Source organism: Lepisma saccharinum, chromosome 26 (genome assembly GCF_977018435.1).
Source record: "Lepisma saccharinum chromosome 26, izLepSacc3.1, whole genome shotgun sequence".
NCBI classification, from domain to species: Eukaryota; Metazoa; Arthropoda; class Insecta; order Zygentoma; family Lepismatidae; genus Lepisma; species Lepisma saccharinum.
In genome coordinates this window covers 6400765-6422901 of record NC_139254.1, presented here as the reverse complement: position 1 = coordinate 6422901, position 22137 = coordinate 6400765, and the positions used below count along the sequence as shown (strand labels likewise).

At 37.6% G+C, this 22137-nt stretch overlaps 1 protein-coding gene across 2 annotated transcripts in view; it reads right to left on the bottom strand.

Annotated features, from left to right (window-relative positions):
* Positions 1-22137, bottom strand: part of LOC145979421 (uncharacterized) — a 471036-nt gene that overhangs the window by 147465 nt on the left and 301434 nt on the right. The gene's annotated exons all lie outside the window — the stretch shown is intronic.

Genomic DNA, 22137 nt, shown 5'->3' with positions numbered 1-22137 from the left:
CCGGCTTTAATCATGTTTGCTCCAGTGTCTGTAGTTAAACTATATATATTCTCCACGGGCACATTATACTTATCCAGAATGTTCAACAATTCGTAACGCAAATTGCTACCTGTTTGAGACACAAATAACTCTTGAACTGACAAAGTACGCAATTGGAGAGCCCCATTTACAACAAACTGAACGTTGACACCAAAGAATGATCGTCCATTTTTCGAAGTAGAATCAACTTTTAGATGTATCAATTTTCCCTCCATTTCGCCGCGTATTGTTTCTCTGATCTGCTGGGCCTGACTGAATAGCATGTTCCGTACACCTTCCTTGTTCACGATAAACCTGCAGAGAATAAAATTTGCTTTCATCCTTAATTGATAAGTTGTTTCTTGATTTTTGAAATTTTCAAGACATTTGTTTCAAACCCAAAATAGAATTAAAATTCTTAAAAATATTTTTCAAATAGTATGAATTAATTATATTATCAAGCTTTCATCAACTAGGCAAATGCTACAAATATGAGAAAGCAGAACACTTTTTTGGTGAAAGTGAAAAAGATTGTTATTTAAAACCATAATAGCTTAACCTCTATCAGTGTGTCTAGAAACTAACGCAGCTTGCATGCAATAAACAGTGTTATTTGATGCAATCAACGCTCTTTAGTAAAGTTTGAACTAATGAGGAAGTTATAACACCACCCTCCCTGGTCACAGCACTGGGCTTTGGCAATAGGTCTTTTTGCTTCATTCAGATATACCTAAGGCTGTGAAAAGGATATATGTGACACCTATATTTTTTTTATTTTCTAAAATATATTAACAATAGTATATAGGGGATATCTAAATAAGTTGTACTGCATGCTCAGTTCCATCCAGCACTGGAAAGCTACAGAATGTTAGCATAACCTGTCTCTAGGCATATGGAGTACAGTGAGTTTGTTTTGTCTCTGCGCAGAGTTAGCACGTGATATGGGACAGATGCCGGCACTTTCGTCCCGTAACGTCTAGCATGCAGACAATTATACAGTATTTATATTACATATTCCGACCTAACCTGTGTTATAAGAGTTTAAAACGAACGCACTGTATATGTAACAACTTTGTAAAATTGAGGAAAATTTGACATAATATTTGAAAACTTTATATTAATTAGTTTTGTTTGAGTGTACAAAAGTGTGTTAAATATCATTTGATGAAAAAATGTGTCTCATACATATCAGTCTTCAGAAAATTACTTTTCCAGACAGTTATACTTAGTTTACTTATTCAAAGAGTAACTGTTGCAGTTGAAATTACTCATGATTATGTCAGTGAGTAACTAGTTTTACAGTTATTTGAAAAACTAACTTAACGTAATTGCATTCCTTCTAAACATTGTAAGGATATACAGAACTCTCTACCTTCATTACATGAGGCTGGATCAATAAAATCAATGTATTTGAAGTAACCTGAAATGAATTTCTAAGGAATTCTAACTAAAGAAGGTAGCTGTAACCGTAGCAGAGTTTCATTTTTGCAATAGATGTAACTTTATGACGTTACTTTTACTATTCTTTAAGACAAATTTTTAACTTTAAAATTTGTAGCGTTGGGGGAAAAAGTTAAATTTCGCAACACTGTTTCAACTATGGGCTCCCGCGTAGCCAAATTATTAGTGATTTAACATTTGGCGCTAGCGGTCCAGGGTTAAATTCCTGGTGGGAGCCCTCCAAAATTTCAGTCCTGCCCAGCTACGCGAGGACAGTAGTTGAGCTAGTTAAGGAGTGGGTTCTGTCTTGAAAGCCAGAAATAGCTGCGATGGACTATGCGCGGACCAAGCGTCATCCTTTGAAAAATCAGCTTAGAGTTGTTGGCATTTGAATAATTAGTCTTGTTTGTATACGTCAAATTGATTTAAGGGCCTTTCTCTTAGAGGGGTAGTTTAGCTTCCAACTATTTCTTTTCTGGACGCTTTTGTTTCCTTTTTTTTTTCGGAATCTCCTACTAAGGCAAGAAAGCTGGGCTTCGTTCCATTTTGAATTTAGGACATCCACGCTTTGTTGCAATTCGTCATTTCTAGTTGCTCATTAAAACTTCAGTGTTTGGTTTAATCTTGATTGTTGTCATAATATTACAATGCGATGACATACCACAGACATAAAATCCAAAATAAAATTTCTTAAATATTTATTTTCTTGTAATTAATGATCATTGGGTGTGTTCAATTTTTCGCAATAAAATATCCAACAGAAAGTAACTGCAAAAGTAAGTTATTCTTAAATTGAGTAGCTGCACCGAACCTACTTTTTGAACCAAGCAACTGACTCTAGTAACTTTCCGAACACTGATTAAGACTGTCCGTTACTAACAATGAAAATAATTTCATTCGTATACAATGTGAACATACTAAGGAATACATGTAAAGGACAATCTGACGACATTGATGAAAATACGCACCTGTCAGAAGCTGGCATCGCTTCCAAAAGAGGATTCACTATATCTTGAAATGCTTGGTCATTCATCAGTGAAAAAGGACGTCCGTGCTCCGAGATGAGTCGGATGCAAGACTGCCTGAGGATGTCTGCGGTCATCTTTACATTTAGGAGAATATTGGCTTTCGGATTACTAGAGATAGCATTTCTCATTTTCTTCTTCTGCAGAAATGACAGCTTATCTTGATGCCTCCGCTTGATATGTTTCTCTAGGTTACCACTATGATCTCCCTATAAAGAAAATAGTTTTATTCATACTGAAAGAATTAATATCAAAGTAAAATCTATGTGCGAGTTTGTGTATTCGTACAATATACCCATATACGTAAATATATGGAGACCACTAACTGTCATTATATAACAATATGCTTAATGTATGGAGATTAGTCACAAATTGGAATCCCAGCACTTTTTACGCCTGATTAAAATACTATAGAATACCCTACACATAGTGGATGGTAGTGAGCTCGCCCTGTTGAATAGGATGGGATTTCTGAGTGGAATGTTCAATGCAGCATATTGATCAAGATACAACAACTGAATTACGGCGAAGTAGGTTAGAAACCCTGCGTGCTCAAGAGCAGCTTCGATAAGGCACCTGAATTGTCTAGAGCTGAACAAGGAAATGGGCGATCTTTATTTCCCAAGGCCATTCCGCAAAACTAATGCCACAAGAAGTTTCCTGTGTGGATTTGTGAGCATGAAATTGTAGGTTGATGATAGTACTACAAGACGTCAAGTGGATTTTTTCCGTTTCGTTATTTTATATCGCTTTGCTACCTATAGAGTTTGAATAACTAATTAATCATTTGATGAGCAGACAAACACAAAGTAGCCGATCCCGTGGCAAATTAATTAGCGTAATACAATGCGAAGTCTAAAGTCTGATTAGAACCTGGACTAGAAGATATTGTCTTTATACCACTTCCATCATCTATCGCATCCTTTATCATCGCGATTAACAGTGGTAGACGCGAAATAAAAATAGAACCTTTGCAAGGACGTCCGAAAGAGGGGCAAGGGGTGGACGACCCCCCTGGAAAATGAAAGTCAACCAAAAATTATATATATATATATATATATATATATATATATATATCACATATAATGTCATTTCAGCTACAATAATATATGTTAATTATTGCATGAACATAACTTCAAATTAAAGTAATGTTTTTTTTTAAAAGACAACACTTATGGTGTAGGACATGCACCTTGTTTCCCCCCCTGGAAAAAACTACCTTGCTTGCCCTTCCCTGAAAAAAAATGCGGGCGTCCATGAACCATTGGTATCTACTTCGGAGTATAAAGCGTTGTTTCTTCAATGTATAGCGCGGAAGTAGACCGCAACAGCCTCTTATTTGACAGGAAATAGCAACACGAGAATAGGGATTCCTCGTATTTTAGATTTTCTCAAACTAATTTCAAGTATGTGGTGGAAATTCCTTCTATATAGTATGCAAATCGAGGTTTGCAGTTTGAATGGGCGTATTCCTTTTCTCGGTTTTTCCTGGAGACGATATTTTCAATTACTTTGAAGCATTTTGTACCATTTTTTATTTTTATAAGCAATTTCATTAATTATACATATGATAGAATGATCTAAACATGAAACTCATTGTCTCTTCCAATGATTAACAGTTTTCCTTGCCTTTCATTACGCTAGGCCTCTCAGTCGCTATCTTTGTTGTGAACCTAGATTAAGTGTGGGGCTTATCCTCTATGCTTTCATCATACAGCATGGCTGTGGGCTACATGCTTGACATCTTAACACAACTCCTTTCAAATATTTCTCGGGAAACGTATTTCACCTATCGTCCTACGGGAATCAGACGAACGTAACTACAAAAATGCGGTTTTCAGTTTTGTTAAAAAAAAAATCCTCTGAAGGGTATTTGAAGTAAATCGACATTTTTCCACTTCTAATTCTTATCTGTAAGACTGAGTCACGTTTAACAGTCAGACTTTATGCACAGTAAGGCTAATCGGAACTGAACCTACAGTTTATAAAATTGGATCCGAACCACTGTGTGCCTCCACCGGGTATCGAACCCGGGACCCCTGGAATACAAGGCGACGACGCTACCACTGCGACATCGGGGAAGCCGACCTTCACTTCAAGTATCGCTATCACTTTTTAGTAGTCAAGGAGTATTGCATTCATTTCAATTTGGAGTAAGAGTTCAGCATTCACGTAAATCAGCAAACTTTGAGTTTTAGATACAATGTTCAATAACAACTTATATCGTCACGGCCAACAAAATAATGGCCATGAAAATATTAGTATCAAGACACCATACTAAAATTGCTGCTTGAAGAACACCGTAAAGACTAAAGTCGTTGCCTGCTCCGTGACTGATCAGCTAAGCTGCTATTTGAAACCCTGGCTAAGGTATGGACGTACCATTGAGTTTGTCCCAATATCTATTCAACCTCAACATAGTAAATAACTGAAGAGGTAGGAAAGCTACGTAAAATTGCCGAAATAGGAAATAAAATACTCCTCTACCCCCCACACATGCATATGGAGCCGAGTTTTGAAATGCCGAAGCAACTATTGCCCACGGTCAGACTATATCAGTTGCTTTCAAACGTTAACATGATGAAATGAACGTTTCTATATGCACCTCCATGCAAATAATTTCATAGAATCCCAAATAAAGTTAAATTAATTAATGTATTGAAACTAGGCATTTGAATTTTCCCAAGGCAAACCTGCAGACATGAAAAGATCTGCCCATAGTCTTCAAGCACCTTTAAATACGCTGGCTCATAGCAGAATGTGATGTGTGAGCAAGAGTGCACTCGTGCACAATCCTACGTGTAATTTACAAACGTTAATTATTTTCCATTTCCTTTCGCCTGCATCCTAACATTTTTTTAATCCACGACAATCAGAGCAAAAAGTTTAGTTAGTTTTTTATGATAAGATTGAATTCCTGCAGAAATGAACAGAAACTACTGTGGGACCACAAGGATATAAACCTGAGCAGACTCGCGGCTCGCGTGCACCGTACTCTCGCGTGGAGGAGAGGGGCACAGTAAAGCATGCTTTCTTATGGCCAGAGCTGAATGGAAGAAGGAAAATCTGTGCGTACACTTTTCGGCGTTTTTTTTCCCCTTGTGGTCGCTCTATACGACGTATAACCCCATTGCACTCTAAACTAAGGCTCTCCGACATTTAGATGAGCTGTTTTCAGTTTCCTTTTTCGAGACCACGTTCTCTACGTTGACCCTCACTGGCAGAACAATTGAGAGGAAGAATGTAACTTATAAGATAGAAAACACTTATGATGTTTAAATAGTAATAACACGATCAAGGTGGCTTCGGTCTAGGACGGCTATGAGATTCGACAAGTTAAGATAAGTCCCATCCTGAAATCCTAAATAACGGAATTTACGGCGAGAACTGAAACATTTCAACCTGCCCGAAGATTGCACTTACCGCAACTTTCTTTCCGCAGCCCGGAATAAGACAGTGAGATTCTCGTCGTATGTCATCAAAGGAGAAAAACATGCGAACGGGATTTTTTCTCTTTCTTCCCTTGGATAGCGAAGAACCTTCTCCTTCCATTGTAACCAATCGTAAAAGACCGAGATTCCCATTCACGCTAGTTTTAAGGATCCCAATTTCTTCATCTACCTCCGCTGTAAAATGTAGTTCTAACCTCCTACCCCTCCCTTAAATCGAACACTGCGAATCTGATTGGCTCCATGTAGAAGCAGCTTGTGGCGTATTTGTACACTGCTGAAAAATGCAGAAGCAGAAATAGTTATTTCCGTGGGTTAAAGCAAGATATATATATATATATATATATATATATATATATATATATATATATCTTGCTTTAGTATATATATATACTAAAATGACAAAAAGGTAAGTAAAATAACCTAATTCAATTAATCATATACATATACACACCTGAACGATTATCGCCTGCACCATATTACTGAACAAATCCAAAATAAAACTTTATAATCACTCATTCCACTAAATGCCCTTGAGAACTGGAGATAGGTTGTCGTCGTCTTCTTTGTTTGGCACACACCGCCTATTAGCGATTTCTTGCCAGAGGTCCTATTTGGTAGTATTACACTTCTCTTAAGAAAAACACTTGAGGTGTTTTATCAAACTTTCTAGGGTGCACGCAGTGATTCTAATCCATTTCACCAAAAATATACTTTTGTCCCTATGGATTCATGTCTCACCATATGTACGCTTAGATTTATTTATTGATTTATTTATTTCAGATGTTACCCCTAATGAAGTTAAGGAGTTTTCATTTAATGCCCTTGCATTTTCTTTCTTGTGTCCCTCTGCTTTGATACCGAAATGCTCTTTTGTTGTAAAACACACCTACAAATACTTAAAAAAATAATAATTCTAAAACGTATTAGCTAAAAAATACATTTTTCTTGGACTTCTTTATTAGGCACAAATGTGTACACTAAATACATATTCAACAAATACAAAGTGAGATCACTTACCTTTAAGAAGCCGGGTTCGCATCCAGGATAAAACGTTCAATAAATGTTAGTATTAATATCTCCATTTCCTCTCTTCTTTTTCACTTAGAATTCCATCAAATAAACAGGCGTAATTCTGCAATTCCCCATCATTTGACATTTACAATCAGTGAATATGATAACAAAAGTGCTCACATGTCTACAAATGTCTTTATACTTCACTACCTTCGAGACGTTACGTTGTTCACGTCGCAAACAACAGAAAAACGCTTCGCTAAATAGGTAGACTCTCGAATATTTGGCCAGATAAGACGTTTTCATTTTAAGGCATGTCAGACACATTTTAAATGAAGGAACGTTAGAATTTTTTTTAAAAAAATATCTTCGGTATCGTAGATGTGTGATACAAAGTGGAACAATTTTGAAAAAATACAATTTAGTCAGATATTAAATTATGAACGTTGGACTTTACATAGCAGCAACATTAATATTCGGATACACTTAATAAAATAAGGAACAAAGGAAGTAGCTAAAAATGAGTACATAAAAAATATTACGTGGTAGAGTGGCACAGCACGCTACGACGCCAGGGGTTCCGGTTTCGAATCCCGACCTGTGCAGGAGTGTTCTTTGTGATTGTCCCTTCATCAGTTTCACCATTTCGTCGCTCATACTCATCGTTGCTTTCTTAACCGCCAGATTACCATTTCGGATGTACAGACGGGATAAAATGAAATGTACTTCCGTTTTCCTACCAACTCAGAAGCGAGTTGGAAACTCTTCATTGCTCCTGTATAGATAAGAAAGTGGGGGAGGGCAATAGCAGACAAGGCCAGCACGCAAACTTGTTTCCGGCAAAGCGTCTTGTTGGAGTCTTGGCAGTTTGTGGAAGGATTTTGTGTTCCTCCCCCACCCCAACCCCGCCTTTCTCTCTCTCCTTGAGTTTGTGTTTGTGTGTGTGTGTGTGTGTGTGCGCGCGCCGACACCTGTTTCATTTTAAGTTTGACGTATTTTTATTGCATCGACTAATTGCTGTCATGACTGGAAATGAAACAGGTTAGCAATGGAGACATAATGAGGGATCAAAAATACAAAAATTCCGGGCATGAGTACTTAGTAGTAGTAAAGGTAAGGTAAAGTTCGTCGTGCGTATAGAACCGTGCCATGAAGGCACATTTAAGGGTTTGTGGCAGTAGGGTGTCGCATATTCTCGAGTTCGGACATTTTGGAGGTCATATGACCAGCACCACGCTCCAGCCGTCTTTACTCCCCAAGGATGTAGAAGAAACGAGAAAATAAAAATGTTTTACATTCTGCGTATGTGACAAGTAATTTTTTGGATATTGTCTTTGAAGTATCTGTTAACATCCTAACCCGCAATTTTGTTTAAGGATAAAACTGGTTGAAGGCCGCGAGTGTTCCTGAGAAGTAATGAACATATCACAGAACGCGCAATAGTTTAGCTCGCGTTTTTCTGAAAAAAAGAAAGAATGATATACAAATCAATTCTACGAATGCTTACGTCATTGTGACCATGGAGTGCATTTTGCACACTAACGAGGATCTGGCGTCATGACATAAGCAGAGGGCTGCACAACGGCCAGAATCGCTTACTAGGCCCGCCTGGTTGGTCGGGCGGGCGAGTAAAACTATATACCTGGGTTTTGACCCGTCAAGCATCGAAAGCCCACGGGTAACTGGAAGGCCTTGCAAGACGAAGCTCGCTTATCTTCAGCGAACGCTGATTCCGGTTTTGCACCGTCTCAAGATACATGAGTCACGCAGTCACCGTTGCCAACTTTTAGATTCTAAACTGTTCTAGGAGCACTTAAAATGTTCATCACTTTTATCAATTTGAAATTGCAGACATTTATTCCTTGCTAGAAAACATTTGTATCGCTCACACCCAGTGGCGGCGATTGGGTTCCAAAACTAGAGGGCCAAAGTGCAAATGTACGGGGGGGGGGCAAGGATAATTAATTTCCCTTGGTACATGAGGTTAGCGTGGTGCAAAAGTAGCAAAAAGTGGGGGGGGGGCAACTGCACTCTCTCGGCCCCGCCCCTAATTGCTGCTACTGCTGACACCTGTACAGGAGTACGAACCAAGTTTCGCAACAAGTGCCATCGTAAATACTTTGGAACTTTGTGTGACTGGTGGTTGTTCTACATTATACTTTTTTCGGGGTGCTCCCCTATGGCGCAGTGGTAGTGTCGTCGCCTTGTAATCAAAGGGTACCAGGTTCGATACCCGGTGGAAGCACATGATGGTTCAGATCCCACTTTAAACTATAGGTCCAGTCCCGATTAGCCTTATTGTGCATAAATTGACCAAATAAATGAATCAATCAATCAAACAGATTTTCTCTCTGGTGTAATTTTGCCAATTCAATATCCGAATTAGTTGCTCAAGATCCCCCCCCCCCCCTGAACACTAAGGCACGATGGTCCATAAAATGGAACATGAAATCAGAATTTGCATTATAAAAGGTTTTTGAATATTGTCATCTCTTTCAACAAATCGTCGTTCGCTAGTGTTGTTGCTAGTTATCTTGTTCTCAGACCGCATTGATAGTAATACGATACAAAATATAATTGTTAGCTTGTATTTTCACACGGGTGCAAATAACAGGCAATGCTATTTACACATTTCAACAAACAAACAACGTAAAAATGAAACCGACAGAAGATTTACGATTTCAAGACCAGAAAGGTGACATAAAATGAACAAGACACACAAACCTATTTCAAGACCATCGAAACAAATTTAGAAAATATGTGGTAGTTGGTTTGACATAATAATGACACTAATTTGAAAAGTTACAAAATCTTAGGTGCTGTGGCTTAGCAACATATCGCGAGGTCCTGGGCGAGATTTGAATGCAAGGCCCCATCGTTCTTTAAGTTTGAAATATCAATGTAAATCGATACACAGTCATCAAGGAAACGTCAGCAAATTATCATATTTATATAATAGCCTACAATAATAATTAATTTCTGACGAAAATTATATTTAATAGTACGCGACAGAGAAATTTACACTTGGCAGAGCTACAGTAACACGCTGCTGGAATTTTCATTAACCAAAGTAGTAGTAATAGTACGTTTTTTAAGATGTTCTTTAGGCAGTAAGATAACTAAAATATCCTTAAGTGTGCTAAACTTTTTTTTAAAAAAATCAGAAATACAAAGTAAGAATCTTGAAATATAACCTATATATTATTTAATGAGTCGTTCTTTGTTTCCTCATTTCGAAGTTTGTAGGATGTAAATGTCACAAACCATGGCTTAAGTAGAAAATATGGAAGGACGCACATAAAATGTCAGTGCTTGATAGAGCGGGGGGAAGGGAGTGCGCTAAATCACAATCCTGTCTAGGGGCCCAATGTATCTACCTACAAGCTCTTCTACACAATCGGTTTCAACATCAGCAAATCTTAAAACGATAGTCATTTGCACAATAAATGTGAAATGTTTGGTGTAATCAACTGATACAGCTAATTTGACTTTTTTTTAAATTAGCAATTTTGACTTTTTTTAATTAGCAATTTTGACTTTGTTGCACATAAATTGTACCAGTTAACTTTGAATTTTAGGACTTAGATGATAATAATAACTGTGAATCTCATTTTGTTGTTACGTCTTAATGTTCTTGTAATATTAAATATTTGACGCAGTGGCGTAATAAAATCGTAAAGTACGTGTCCGCAAGAAATAAACTTGGGTCCCTCAAGTACAGTCAGCTTCTTCCAGGAAATTTACGTAATTACTTAGAATGGCTGGTTGTGGCTGCACTTACATTAATAACTATACAAATCGATGCTCTAACTCTGAATTTTCACATATTACAACATATCTTTCTTTGACATTTATGTATTCAAAAGAAGAAAATACAAATACTTACTTATCCCTTCCCCCAAACAGAAGGCGGTACAGGATACAGAGAACACTGGAAGCTAGTGTCCGTTACAGAGGGCAATAGCTGCATCTGAAGTTGTAGGAACGAAGGAAGAACTGCTAATATTATCCATACCTTTCTTGAGTTTAAAACACCAGAAGCATTTAAATGCCCCATACTTTGCTCCGTGGCAGTTTGAGGTGCTTTACCGTTAACATATTAAAATCGGGTAGGCTATGCAAGGTCACGACACAGAAGAAAAATGGATAAAATTGTCCAAGCAATTTTTGCGTTGATGTTTCACATGAGAAATTAGAATTATTTTGACTTTTTCGGGGCCCCTTAGGCTTAGAGCTCCCGCCCGCCTCTGATTTGACGTATTCATTCAAATTATAACGTTAAACTAGAATATAAAGCCAGTTAAAAATGTCTTAATTTTATTGCCCACAAAAATTAGCCTTTTCTATCTTTCTCACTTCCATTTATTACGTTTTTCGTATCAACCTCATAGGACGCGAGGCCCCTATATGCGCGAGGCCCAGGTTGGTCGCCCACTTCGCTCACCCCTTGCTATGCCAATGATTCTACAACCTCAAGGCACCTGCGCCTAGCAGAAATTCAAATATTTCCATGCGTAGTGAAATATAATGGCCGTTGGCAACACTGACAGTAGTGCTCGCCGTCTACCTGCAAGAACTACATCGAGTCTCACGGGTCTTCTTAAGACCCGGGTAATAGAAAAACCTGGCAGGCATCGAAGCCTGTGCAACATTGTGACGTGAAGCTCGCTTGCGCGATGTCGAACACCTGGGCTTGATGTGCGTGTTGCATATTATTGTAGGCGCGCCTCCTCGCAGACGGGTTTTCTCCGGGTCTTGTGCAGGCCTCTGGACATAAGGTCAGTATAATGGTCTGTGGGGTTTGGACTGTGTCCTATCCATTTACGTTTGTAGTTGTCCTTTCACAAATTTCATCTTAACACACCTTTCATACTTATCTTTGTGATTACCCAAAAGTGGAAGAAAAGCGAAATAAAATAAATAAACACATCGATTATTGTGTCCCTGCGTTTTTCAATCTTTCTTCATGACCGAAAATTTATGTTTCACTGATGTAATGCATCACTTTAATCATGTGAATTATTTTCCGTCATCGTTGTGTGCTTAATCATTCCTTAAAGCATAGACTCTAATGCTGTTGTCCTTAGTGTAATTGATCTTATTGTGTGGAAGTTTTGATGTGGACAAAATAATGGTGAAGAATAAATCTCAATTGATTGTTCGAAATTTAAAATATAATAACTCCGAGGTGACGCATATTAACTGTTCTTAGTTCGATGTCAAAGAACGATTTCTCCTATACATTAAGAAGGATTCCGGCCTCCGTGGTAGAGTGGTTAGCACAGCTTGCTTAAACACCGGCTTTGGCATTGTGTTCATTCGGTGTTCATTGTGAGTGTCCCTTCATTAATTTCATCATTTCATCGACCATCCTCATCGTCGCGTTTAGCCAAAAGTGGCACAAGAAGCGAATTAAAATAAAGCAAATCAATCAATCAATCGATCATAGGGTCTCCGGTTTCATAGAGCAGTATGCAAAGCACTTCGTCATGGATGCCCTCAAAATTCAAATAATAATTTGCAACAGAAAACCTGCTATTAGAGTATTTTAATAGTTTAGGCATATTAACAATTCACGTCAACCAACAATAAACAATTTATTGATTGATTTTCTTTTATTATACTTCGCTTTTTGTGCCACTTTTGGCTAATTTGCAAAGATCAAACATTCATGGCCAGGCCAGGATTCGAACCCGGAACCCCTGGTTCTGAGATTTCGGCCTGTGTATGGGGTTGGTGGCCATCCACCGTCGTGAGGAAATTGAGGAGCTACAAATTAGTAGCGTGACGCGGCCATGGAAACCTGCAAAGACTGAAGACCACAGATTAGCTGAAGACTTGTCTTGTTAACCACGCGTCACCCCATAATTCCAACCTCGGCAGGTGGAAGTGAAGCCGGCAGTCGGTAGGTAGGACGTGGCCCTCACGGACCGTTGCGTCACGGGTTATTATTATTATTATTATTATTATCATCATCTTCAATCAAATAAAGCTTTATCGTTATATATTACCGTATTTCATCGCATAATCGTCGCACCCTGTTTTTCAATCCAAAGAGAGAGAGGAGGGGGGGAAGGCAGAACACAAAATCCTTCCACAAACTGCCAAGACTCCAACATAAAGCTTGCTGGAAACAAGTTTCCGTGGTGGCCTTGTCTGCTACTGCCCTCCCCCACTTTCTTATCTATACAGGAGCAATGAAGAGTTTCCAACTCGCTTCTGAGTTGGTAGGAAAACGGAAGTACATTTCATTTTATCCCGTCTGTAAAGCAGTCCCAATGTCTGCTCCAAGTTGCACAGCTGCTTTCAGAGCCCTTGGTTTGAGAAGGGGGTGGGGGTGAGGAAAGGGTCTTGATTTTTCATACCGAAGCTCCTTCATTTCTTTCTCCCATTTATCTTGGTTGAATTTTCTGAGATACGGAATTTACCTCATTTTGCTTTTCATTACGTTTTATTGCGTTACCCACGGTACGCTTACATGTACTTAACATTTTCAATTTCCTTGCACGTACCGACACCCTTTGGTTAGATACGGCAAATATAAATAGCTGTCGTTCGTCAAATGTTGTTTTTTTGTTTTGTTACCCATTTTTCTCGTACTTCAGTCAGGGATCAATGCAGTTACTCATAACAGATGTAGTCAGGAAGTAGCATGAATTGTTCTTTCCCCGCATTGTAGTTGACCGGTAAAAAACTATGTAACAGTAACAGAAGGCTTTCAAGATTTGTCTGAATATTAAAGTGATCTTTTTTTTCACACCCAAATATAAATAACTAATTTCAGATTTGAAAACGTAACAGGGGTGTAAGGGGTGACCTTCCACGCAGTACATACACCCAATCGTCAAAATCAGTTCCACGTAGTACACCCTGGGCTGCCTTTTGCTGACTAACAAGTCTCTGGCGACTGGCCAGTATAATTCTGTATGTTCTCCTGCTTTTTGTCATGTGTGCTGAGTGCCCCTTTACAGCCTCAGCTTTTAACCTAAGTCAGAATATTTTCATATTTCAGTTATGCGACCTTACAGTTATGTTATTTGTTGTGGTAAGGGGCTGGACCCAGTATAACGTGGCGGGTGCAAAATAGCCTAAGTGCTGAAACACCCAAAATTAAACAAAAAAAGAAAAACGTAACAGGGAATATAGCTTTAATAAATGCGTATAAATATTTCACAATGGATTATATTTATGTACATGTTGTTAATTGTGAAATATTGTGAAGAAATGAAACAAAATGCTACGTTTCGGTTACTAATGTGAGCCACTGTATATGTAATGTTTTTATTTCATTAACAATGTACAATGGTCAAATACAACTTTGCAGACCTCCGTGGCGGAGCGGTTAGCACATCGCAATACGACGCCACAGGTCCCGAGTTCGTATCCCAGCCTATGCATCATTTTCATTTTTCTTTGTGATGTCCTTTCGTCAATTTTGTAATTTCATCACCCATCCTCGTCTTCGCGATTAGCCAAAAGTGGCAGAAAACCAAAGTTAAATATAACAAATCAAAATCAAACATTACTTGGCATGACAAGAATGGATAGGTTATTTTGAAGCTGCTGTTATTAAAAGCAAATTTTATGTAGCTTTCCTAGACAGAAGTTTCAAACACAGAAACTGATTGATTGGATAACGCCTGTGGATTCCTACTCGAGCAGAAAATGTATATGTTTCCATTTATTACTTACAACAATAGCAGACTGATTTCCCGCTAAATCAAAGAAAACTTGCATTCACAGTTACAAATTGACGTGTTGAATGATTTCTCTCACTCCAATTCTGCTTAATCGAACAGCACACCACAACGTGGGTCATTAAATATTTGCAACTTACTCTCGAGTTCCTCAACTAAAAATAAATTGACTGCGAAACAAGACCTCGTCTGCGATAACTATATACCACGTTATATGAAGAGTATACGCAAGTTGAAATTCCATCATAATAATTTGAATTCTTCTAGTAGCTACAAACATATTTTTTCATACATATTTTCTTAGCAAAATATGAAGTTCCTCACTTCAACAAGGATAACATATACACAGTATTCCACAAGAGTTTTTAGTTCGAGCTAGTCGTAATATGAATATACACGTCACTTCATTACTTAGTTTAAAAAAAGTGCCAGGCAATGTGAATTCGACGGCATGCCTGAAATTATTTGCAGTATCTCATGTATCAAGGGGGCTTTTTAAGTAAAATGAAGGACACATACCACATGCTTGGGTCAATTGAGAGTAGTAGAAACGTAATTATACTGCATGTTGCAACTGAAACAGTATCCTCGAAGCCGAAGTCGTTGAGTGATCCACTCATAAACTCTCTACCAAACATTTCAAGTTCGAGTAGACACCTGGGCATGAGCGTTTTCTTTGGTAACCATCCCTTCATAGATTTAATATGATCATCATTAATGTTCATAGTCGCGATTATCTACAAGTGGCAGAAAAGCGATACAAGAACAATACAAAAGTAGAAGAAACAAAAGAGGATAAAAGGATGAACTTAGTTAATGATAGGAAGTTTTATAAAATTACTGTTTCTTGAAGAATCTTGTCCTTTGTTCCGATTGTATTTCTCAGTCACACGTTGCTCAATGTCCATGTCGACTGTCGTTCTTACATTCTTGAAAATTACTTTAATGTCTGCCTATGCTCTTCTTTCAAACGTGGTAGGCGCTCTGTCTGTTTCTACACCACAAAGTTTAATTCATCTCCTGTCCAAAAAGGCACGAATTACTGAAAGTAATTTTCAAAATTGTAAGCAGATGAGGGCCCTTGTAAAATACGTGTACTGTCCTTTTATTCGCTTAGTTTTGAGAATCACTCTCCATACAATTGTTGCCTACTTCAGAGTCCAAAGGCCCTGTCTAGCTACAGACCAGTTGCGCAAACGCGGTTTCATTTGTTTCGTACACAAATTCCATCCTTTATACGTATTTTCTACTTGCTAAAAGCAGCGGCGGCTCAAGGGGGAGAGCCGCCGTGCCATGGCACTACCCTCAGAAGAAATGCATACCTAGCCCCTAGCCCAAGTATTGTTAAATTAATACATTGATAGTTTACAGACAATGAGATTCGAATATTTCAATCGGTCAAGCTGACGTGACGACCGCCCCAACCACAGACTAGATATGAACCGCCCCAACCTCCTCACTGCATCGCCAGCTGTTTCGTATCCTCGGCGAGGCAGCGGTCGGCGCCACCCAAGAGCTGGCCTAACCAAGTTGAAACGCGTGCAGAGGGTTGGTGAAGTCTCAGCGAGTAACCTTTGCACCATAAGCCGGGAAGAAGGTGGCAGGGGGTGGTGTTAGCCAATGGGGTTAGCCCATAAGACACCAGCCGTGCCCGTTTAGCACAGCGAGGGAACTTTCTCAGTGTTGACACCGTTGCCATCTTCAGAGATAAGTCGCTAAATACGACGGATTTGTACGACCCGTTGGGGAAGTAATTCGTGAAAAAGGTACTATCTACTTTTCTGCCAACATTTGGAGAAACGAACCTAGTATTTTTCCGAAGTTAAATGAACATTTTGATAATAGATAGATGCGCCTAGAGGGCCATCCAGACTTTTTAAAAATATAAAAGTAAAAATTCCTTTGGCATTTCGACAATTTCTTTTTACATCAAATGTAGAATATTTTCAACGTCCAGTTGGAATACGTGTGCATGGGGGAGGAGAAGGTGAGAAGATTTGCTTTCCCTTCCTCTTGTAATTGTGTTTTTAGTGAAGTGTCCTGTAGTGTTTAAAGATAGGTTAGTGAGTGAAGATGAATCGTATTAGTGTGTTATTACTTAAACACACTGTTTTCCACGTTACCAAACAAGGATATACATCTTGGCCAGTGGGGCAACCTCAAGGAGGGGGGCCAAGGCATTGCGGAGGTTTTTTTTCTTCGATTTCTTGATCACGTTGACAGTACCCGCCGGCCGCCACTGGCTAAAAGTGCCTTTCATATCGCCTCAGGGCGTTGTCTACTCGGATGCTTCGTGATCGAAGGTCACGTGTACAAAGTTTCAGATTTTCCGATTTGCGTGGTGCTGCTGCTATCAGTTCGGTTCGCCTTCTCAAGGTCGCGCAGCAAGCAATTATTTTTCGTCTTCCGATAGGAAAAAGCTTGCCTCTCGCTTATGTGGACGAACGCGTGGCACGGATGACTTTTTGGCTCGACCATGGTTGGTCCTTTATGTTTCGTCCTTCAGCATTTTAATCTAAGAACGAATCATTCTCATCGAAAAACATAATGTATTTTTTTTTAATTGATGTAACACATGTAAACCGAGAGCGAGAGATAGATAGATAGATAGATAGAAACGTTTTCCTTCAACAAACGTTTGTTTTCCTATTGTATAAAGTGAACGCACATGTTAAAATTCATCTTGCATAGATATTCAAATTAGAACAAATTCACGTAAAGTGATTAAGTATGCAGAAAAGAAATATATTTGTGATAAATACATAGTTAGTCAGTAAATTCCGATAACCAGAATTCTGTCACGCCGAATGAAACGTTTTGTTTTACAATTTAATGTTTTCACTGACATCCAAAACGAAAATACGTATTATAACTTAATGACTTTCAAGGTGTCAAAATATTGTAATGTTACTATGCTGCCGATCACAATTATGAGAACGCTACGGGTCCCGGGTCCGAATCCCGGCCTGGGCGTGGATGTTTGTGAGTGTGCATTCATCAATTTCATATTGTTATCACCAATCACCATCTTCGAGAATTAGCCAAAAGTGGCAAAAAAAAAGCGAAGTCAAATACAGCAAATCAAAATCAAACAATTATGAGACTTCTTCGAAAACGCCTTCGATAACGGTATTTGCTATTCGTAACGGATATGTGTATCACTTTTTCGAAACAGACTTTTGTGGAGGAAAAGAACTGTAACGTTACAAAAGTAACGAGCACAATTATACGAGAGACCTATGTTATTCTCTCCGGAACACGGCATCGGACACGGTATTGCACATCGGAACGTCTGTATGATACCAGCTATAAATAACGTTGTTGCTTTGAAAAAAGGAGTGTAACGTTTTTTTCAGTAGTGACCTCAATTAAGTTACTGGTTAATTGTAACGTTACTATCACTTTCCACACACACTAAAGTTACTAGTCAATACGTGACGAACCTCTTTCTTACCCTGTAACGTTACTGGTTGCCGGCAATGGATGTAACGTTAAAGTGTCACGTGAAGACCTACTCCTTTAGAGATCAGTTATGGTTCGGTACCGTTATGCACACCTGTAACGTAATGTTCATATACCTGAGGTAACGTTTCTGTTCACGAAAAAAGTTATTCTGTTTCTGGTTGTAACGTAACGGAAACCGTAATTGAAAATACCGTTCCATTTCGTTACGTTACGACTCCCTGGTTGGTCGCACCCTATAGGTTGAGAAACTATTCTGTAGAACCATGGGTTATGTTATGCTGTAGATGAAAGTAAATATTTTACACCACAGTTAATTTCTATCACAACTTACATTCAGTGTTCTGTAGATGAAATAATATTTTGGAAAATACATCATAGAAACTAGTTCAGTGCCATCTGCCATGAGAGAATAGAATAAAATAATAGTTATGAGTGACACAGCACATTGGGGAAGTTATCAAACAGAATAATTTCTGGAATAAAATTGTAATTGTTTTAATTCTATCAGTCTATTTCTCTGTAAAAACTACTATGATGGTGATAGTGAATAGTTATGGGAAAATAGACTAAGAAAAGGTCACACCTTACACAAGTTAACCTAGAATGTCTATATAGCAACCACCCCATCTCGAAGTTGTACCTATATGGAGACGCATAGTGGTTCGGATCCCACTTTAAACTGTAGTTCCAGTCCCGATTGGCCTTACTGTGAATAAAGTTGACTTAAAACACCAAATCAATCAATCAATCGAAGTTGTATGAAATTTCACTTTTCTGGTTTGCATGAGAGTAATTTCAACCCATTTCTAAAAACGTGTGAATGTTTGTAAGATATATTATTAACTAATCACTGCATGCTTATTCATTTTAGTATTTGCCAAAAATCCCTAATTTTTAATCTAGAATGGGAGTAGGAGTATGTCATACAAGCGAGTTTTGTTCGAAGTTACTTACTGGAACCACTCTACATATTGACTACAATTTCATCATATGGCATTACATATTTCATAGTTACACAAAAATCTGGACTCGAAATATGAATGTCTTAGAATAAAAAACAAAGCAGTCATTGAGTATGTAGGATCAAGCTAGATAAGCACACTCCCAACCCCCCACTCCTAAACACACACACAATGGAATTAAAAATACACCACTGAAAGATCTTATCCTGCACAGATATGTATTTTATATATTCATATACTTAATACAGTACTGAAGATGATACAATCCATGCATTCAGAATAAATATTGCACATGAATTTTTTAAAGCTAATTAAAAAACAAAAGAAATGTGCAAATTTCCAGCTGATGACAAAGAAACCAACAGTAATTTTTTGCAATTTAGAGAGATTTCACACCAACGTGACATGTGACATATGCCACTTGGAAATGAACCAATGAACAGCAACATTTCACTCATAGTGGATGCCATATTGACAAAATCCCTGCTACTTCTAAATAATGTCACACATGTTTCTAGTCAGTCTAAAAGAAAGTGAACATAAAGAGTTAATAAATAATCATTCTTTCAAGCTTCACACTATCAGGTCGATCATTGGTGCATGTTTCTCATATCATCCCTTCCATCAAGAAGTAAATTTAACTTGGCCTCGTATTGAACATAGGTGTCTCACTCATGATGATTTGATGCAAGGGCTAGACCATCCAATGTGTCATGTCTAAATGTTAAGTGATTGGCTTATTCCTACCTAATGTGTAGATTATACTTTCCTCAAACTTTTGATCTTACCAATTATTGACCAGGTTGAGAGATCATGAAAGCACTCTAAGAAATGTCATTACCTTTTTGAGAAGAGCTGGGCTCTTATACTGTCTCTGAAGAAGTTCCTAGTTTTGTGTATATCCTTTGCAAGTCTTTATAACATTTCACTTTCAACCTTTCTCAAGGGGCTCTTCACACCCATTTTTTAACTCAGGTATGGGTTCGATACCCGGTGGAGACCCATAGTGTTTCGGATCCCACTTTAAACGGTAGTTTCAACCAAATTAGCCTTTCTGTGCATAAAGTAGACCTAAAAGAACGGTTCAAACTCAAGTAAGGATATTAGATAAAAGGATTCTTCCTCACATACATTGAATGGCCCAATATGGTCATTATGCCTACAAGTCCCAAAATCTATTTCAAGCATCTAACTTCCAATTACATATATAAATTATATTGTTAGCATTAAACATATGGAATATAGAGTAAAAGACTATAAGAAATCCTTAAAACCCTACATCAAATAATTTCCACTGTATTGAATATTATCATAATATTGTTAATGAAATTCCATTAGACAAACCATTGTGTCATACTGATAGGTTTTTTGGTCGGACACTCACTATGGTGACATGTTATACTTCACCAAGAATGAATTTACATGTTGAAATACTCCAGAAGAAGAGAACAGTTTCAGAGTAAGTACATTACTCTTAATGATTTAATACTCATACTGTGGAAATGTAAAACATTATATTCTATTGCTAATAACAAATGTAAGGGAAAATAAACAAACACGTTGTTATTCAGGTATATATATATATATATATTTATTGAATCACTAGTAATTAATATATTTTGCATAAGGTATGATAATCTCTTTGAGGTCCTACAGACTTTCACTGGAATAAAAGTTACTGAAATTATTAAAGCATCATTAACACACTCAACAAACATTTCCATAGTAGGTTCACATGTGTACAGTCTCAAACAGAAAAATATGTGCATTTTATTTCCTTTAATCAAACTTTTCAAATATTTTACAGGACTGTTTAGCTGAAAATCATATCTTTTTCATCCATCCTGCTTGGAATATTTAGTGAAACATTAAATACATTTGTTTCTAACATCCTCAAGCAATGTATCGTGTTGTTAGGTGTTATGTACTTTAAGCAAAATTTATCCCTAAAACATATATTTTTTTAATGCAGAAAAGGGAAAATACAATTTCTTATGCATGAGCCACATAACTGATGACAATGTTATTCCATAAGAAATGCAATATACTTACTTGGTTCTACATCTGGGTATGCATCATGCACTAACTTATTTCTATTAGAATTCATAAACATTTTCTCTGAAAAATTGTCTCCACAAACTCTGTAACTTTTGTATGTTTTGTGCCTCAAGTCCTTTCGCCATATTTTCTCCAACTATATCTCAGCTCTACGAGAAAAATAAAAGACGAAAAATTATTTTAGAAACATATAACTATGCAAGACAAAGCATTCTGCATTTTATGTCACTCAAAAAAGATAAATTCCAAGATGCAAGAGTTGTTAGTGAGCTAAGGTCAAAGCGTGACAAACACAAAGAAAAGTTACTGAAAATGAATATGCAGTATCTGTATCTGTTGAATAAAGTAGTGTCAAATGTATAAGGGTCCATTCTATGATAGCTCCTTCAACAATTGCGCAAAATCTTATGAGCTTGTCACCATTCAATTGATTTATTTTTACTCAATTTTCACATTATTTCTCATCGTAACTACTTCTTCTGGCACCATAAAGTGTGTGGTAATGCAAATAAAAAATATTATAGAGATTGCACTAACCTTCCTAACATATGAAGCAAAGTTTTACCACATTATCTTTTAGAAAGAGTCCCTGAAGCTTACTGCCTAACCTACAACTGGCTAACAATGCAATTTTTGTCATTAAATGGATCATGGAATCTATTCCCGGGAGTGCTTTCAAGAAAAATGTTATGACACAACATATTTCTGAAGAACATACCAGGACAGGAAATATGTCAACAAATCAAAATCACCCATACCATCTAGTAGATCAAAACCCATGACCAACAACAAGAGCTATTACAGCAATAATATTAACTACAGGTATAATTAGATGATTCCATCAACAAAATATATTATTATTAATAATAGGAGTAACATCCATAATTCTATAGGGTTGGATTAAAGCACATAGATTAAAATGCGATTTGAAACACAAAATCTTCCTCCCGTGGCACCAGTGAGAAAGGATTTTTCTTTACAGTAACACATGTGTAAATGTTCGTAAAAT